This window comes from Sapajus apella, unplaced genomic scaffold (genome assembly GCF_009761245.1).
Source record: "Sapajus apella isolate SASKATOON/1434 unplaced genomic scaffold, GSC_monkey_1.0 scaffold2, whole genome shotgun sequence".
Taxonomy (NCBI): Eukaryota; Metazoa; Chordata; class Mammalia; order Primates; family Cebidae; genus Sapajus; species Sapajus apella.
This window is the reverse complement of record NW_022436942.1, coordinates 23,109,615-23,114,285: the sequence shown is the minus strand read 5'-3', so window position 1 is coordinate 23,114,285 and position 4,671 is coordinate 23,109,615. Positions and strand designations below refer to the sequence as shown.

General features: G+C 46.5%; 1 pseudogene; it reads right to left on the bottom strand.

Moving 5' to 3' along the window:
• Positions 1-2,641: 2,641 nt before the first annotated feature.
• LOC116527916 lies at positions 2,642-2,696 on the bottom strand (annotated as a pseudogene).
• Positions 2,697-4,671: the final 1,975 nt, after the last annotated feature.

The following is a 4,671-nucleotide window of genomic DNA, read 5'->3' as shown; positions in this document are numbered from 1 at the left end:
CTGAATTTTTAATTAATAATAAATAAATAAATAAAAATAAAGAAGCTAGTTCTCCATCTTGAAGGGAATACTATGCAAAAGTTAGAAGTGATACACTAGACCAGGTGCAGTGGCTCACACCTGCAATTCAAGCATTCCAGCACTTTGGGAGGGTAAGGCAGGAAGATTGCTTGTAGCCAGTAGTTAAAGACCTGCCTGGTCAACATAGTGAGACTCCATCTCTACAATAAAAAATAAAATAAGGCCAGGCTTGGTGGCTCATGCCTGTAATCCCAGCACTTTGGGAGGCCAGGGCAGGCAGATCACCTGAGGTCAGGAGTTCAAGACCAGCCTGACCAACACGGAGAAACCCCATCTCTACTAAAAATACAAAAATTAACTGGGCTTGGTGGTGCATGCCTGTAATTCCAGCTACTTAGGAGGCTGAGGCAGGAGAATTGTTTGAACCCCAGAAATGGAGGTTGCGGTGAGCCGAGATCATGCCATTGGACTCCAGCCTGGGCAACAAGAGTGAAACTCTGTCTCCAAAAATAAAAAAAAATTAGCTGGGTGTGGTGTTGCCTGCTTGTAGTCCCAGCTAGTGGGGAGGCTGAGGCAGGAGAATCACTTGAGTCTGGGATGTTAGGCTGCAATGAGTCATGATTGCACCACTGCACTCCAGCCTGGGCAACACAGCAAGACGCCATCTCAAAAAAGAATCATTTAATAGGGACTTATGAACAGAAGCCATGTTTGTATGTCTGGCGGTGGTGAAACAAGACAGTGTATCCCTGTGCCACGAATCTCCTGATCCAGAACTTATATACCATAGGGAAGGAACGTGTAGGACAATTGAAGTCCACCTCTAAGGGAAAGGCAAGAATATTCTGTGAATCCGCCTAAGGGCAGAATTCCTGGTCAGGGTGGTCTTGACCTAAGGGCAGGATTTATGATAAGTACATGCTCTGACCTAAAGATCTGCAGATAAAATAGTAGTTTTAGAGGCATTCCCGGAGCTGGGGTTATTCAGAAGTCAACATAGCAGATTAGCATCCAAGATGGAGTTGCTTCAGCCTCCATTCTGTAAAACTAGAAAAAAACAAAGCTAATCTAAAGTGACAGATAGCAGGACAGTGACTGCCTGGGACTAAGATATGTGTGGAGGGAGAGTGGTTAGCAGGGACTGCCTGGGAGGATGGGGCACAAAGGAGCTTTTTAGGATAATGTTGTCTATCTTGATCATTATGATAATATAGACATTTGTCTAAACTCATCAAAATGTACGTTTTATTCTTTTTTTTTTTTTTAAATAAAGACGGGGTTTCACCATGGTGGTCAGGCTGGTCTTGAACTCCCAGCCTCAGGTGATCTGCCCGCCTTGGCCTCCAAAGTGCTTGGATTACAGGCATGAGCCACCATGCCGGGCCAAAATGTCCGTTTTAAATCAGTGCATTTTATTGTGTAAAAATTGAACCTCAGCTGGGTGTGGTGGCTCACGCCTGTAAACCCAGTGCTTTGGGAGGCCAAGGTGGGCGGATCACCTGAGATCAGGAGTTTGAGACCAGCCTGGCCAACGTGGTGAAACCCCAGCTTTAAAATAAAATAAAATAAACCTCACTAAAGCTGATATCTTTTAATCTCAAAAAACAAAATGAGCTGGGCGCAGTGGCTCACACCTGTAATTCCAACACTTTGGGAGGCCGAGGCTGGCGAATCACCTGAGGCAGGAATGCGAGACTAGTCTGACCAACATGGAGAAACCCTGCCTCTATTAAAAATACAAAATTAGGGGCCGGGCGCGGTGGCTCAAGCCTGTAATCCCAGCACTTTGGGAGGCCGAGGCGGGTGGATCACGAGGTCAAGAGATCAAGACCATCCTGGTCAACATGGTGAAACCCCGTCTCTACTAAAAATACAAAACATTAGCTGGGCATGGTGGCGCGTGCCTGTAATCCCAGCTACTCAGGAGGCTGAGGCAGGAGAATTGCCTGAACCCAGGAGGCGGAGGTTGCGGTGAGCCGAGATCGCGCCATTGCACTCCAGCCTGGGTCACAAGAGCGAAACTCAGTCTCAAAAAAAAAAAAAAAAAAAATACAAAATTAGCAGGGCGTGGTGGCACATGCCTGTAATCCCAGCTACTTACTTAGGAGGCTGACGCAGGAGAATCACTTGAAGCCGGGAGGCAGAGGTTACTGTGACCAAGATCGCATCATGGCACTCCAGCCTAGGCAACAAGAGGAAAACTCCAGCACTCACACCTGTAATCCCAGCACTTTGGGAGGCTGAGGCAGGCAGATCACTTTAAGTCAGGAGTTCCAGACCAGCCTGGCCAACATGGTGAAACCCCATCTCTACTAAAAATACAAAACTTAGCCAGGCGTGGTGGCGGGCAACAAGAACAAAACTCTGTGTCAAAAAACAAACAAAAACAAAACAAAACAAACAAAAACACCTGCAGCATGTGAATTTTTAGAAAGACAATCTATACGGGTAAAATATTTGTCATATTTTAAACAATAATATCTAACACACATAACAAGCTTCTTTAAGTCAAACAATTTTGTGTGTGTGTGTGTGTGTGTGTGTGTGTGTGTGAGAGAGAGAGAGAGAGAGAGAGACAGAGAGAGAGAGAGAGAGAGAAAGAAAGAGAGAAAGAGAGAGAGAGAGTTTTTTACCGGAAAGCCTGCTAGACAAATTCTAAAAGAGCTGTAACACTAAGTCAAACAATTCAATACAAATATGTAGGCTGAACACAGACCCCCATCTCTACAAAAAATGAAAACATTTGGCTGGGCACTCGTGGTGGCTCATACCTGTAATCTCCGCACTTTGCAAGGCCAAGGCAGGAGGATCACGTGTCCAGAAGTTTGAGACCAGCCTGGGCAACGTATTCGGACCTCATCTCTAGAAAAAGTTCTAAAAATTAGCTGGGTGTGGTAGTCTCTGCTTGTAGTTCCAGCTACTTGGGAAGCTGAGACAGGAAGATCACTTGAGCCCAGGAGGTCGAGGCTCCAGTGCACCATGCTTGTGCCACTGTATTCCAGCTTGGATGACACAGTAAGACTCTGTCTCAAAAAAATGTTTTAAGGCTGGGCAAGGTCGCTCATGCCTGTAATCCCAGCACTTTGGGAAGCTGAGACAGGAGAATCCCTTCAGCCCAGGAGTTCGAAACCAGCCTGGGCAACACAGTGAGACTTAATCTCTACAAAAATAAAAAATAAAAAATTTAGCCAGGTGTGGTGACAGGCACTCATGGTCCCAGCTCCTTGGGGAGGCTGAGGTAAGAGAGTTGCTTGAGCCCAGGAGGTGGAGGCTGCAATGAGCTGAGATCCCATGACTGCATTCCAGGCTGAGTGACACAGTGAGATCTCAAAAACAGAAACTATTTCTTTATTTTTGTTTGTTTTTGTTTTTTTGAAACAGAAGCTCTGTCACCCACACTAAAGTACAGTGGCGCAATCTGGTCTCACTGCAACCTCTGCCGCCCACACTCAAGCGATCCTCCTGCTTCAGCCTCTGGAGTGGCTTGGGACTTCAGGTGTGCACCACCATGCCCAGCTAAAAAAAAAGAAATTTTTTTTTAACTAAAATAAAAACACAGCTGGACTGAGTGGTTCATGTTTATAAACCTAGCACTTTTGGAGGCTGAGACAGGAGGAATGCTTGAGCCCAGGAGTTCAAGACCAGGCTGGGCAACATGGCAAAAACCTCTTCTCTACAAAAAATACCCATGATCGAGCCAGGGCACGCCAGCCTGGGCAACAGAGTGATACACTGTCTCAAAAATAAATAAATAGGCTGGGCGTGGTGGCTCACGCCTGTAATCCCAGCACTTTGGGAGGCCAAGGCGGGCAGATCACGAGGTCAGGAGATTGAGACCATCCTGGCCATGGTGAAACCCCATCTCTACTAAAATACAAAAAATTAGCCAGGCGTGGTGGCATGCGCCTGTAGTCCCAGCTACTCAGGAGACTGAGGCAGGGGAATCACTTAAACTCAGGAGACAGAGGTTGCAGTGAGCCAAGATCGTGCCACTGCACTGCAGCCTGGTGAAAGAGCAAGACTCCATCATAAATAAATAAATAAATAAATAGAGGCTGAGGCTTGCCATGGTGGCTCACGTCTGTAATCTCAGTGCTTTGGGAAGCCCAGGCTGGCGGATCACCTGAGATTGGGGGTTCAAGACCAGCCTGACAGAGAAACCCTGTCTCCATTAAAAATACAAAAAAAAAAAAAAAAAATCCCAGAATCCCAACTACTTGGGAGGCTGAAGCATGAGAATCACTTCAACCTAGAAGGCAGAGGTTGCAGTGAGCTGAGATCGTGCCACTGCACTCCAGCCTGGGCAACAAGAGCGAAACTCTGTCTCAAAAAAAAATTATAAAAATAAATAAATAGGCCAGGTGCAGTGGCTCATGCCTGTAATCCCAACACTTTGGGAGACTGAGGGGGGCTGATGACCTGAGGTCAGAAGTTTTGAGAACAGCCTGGCCAATGTGGGGAAACCCTATCTGTACTAAAATACAAAAATCAGCCAGGCATGGTGACAGGCGCCTGTCATCCCAGCTACTCAGGAGGCTGAGGAAGGAGAATTGTTTGAACCTGGGAGGCATGGTTGCAGTGAGCCAAAATCTCACCACTGCACTCCAGCCTGGGTAACATGAGTGAAACTCCGTCTCAAAAAAAAAAAAA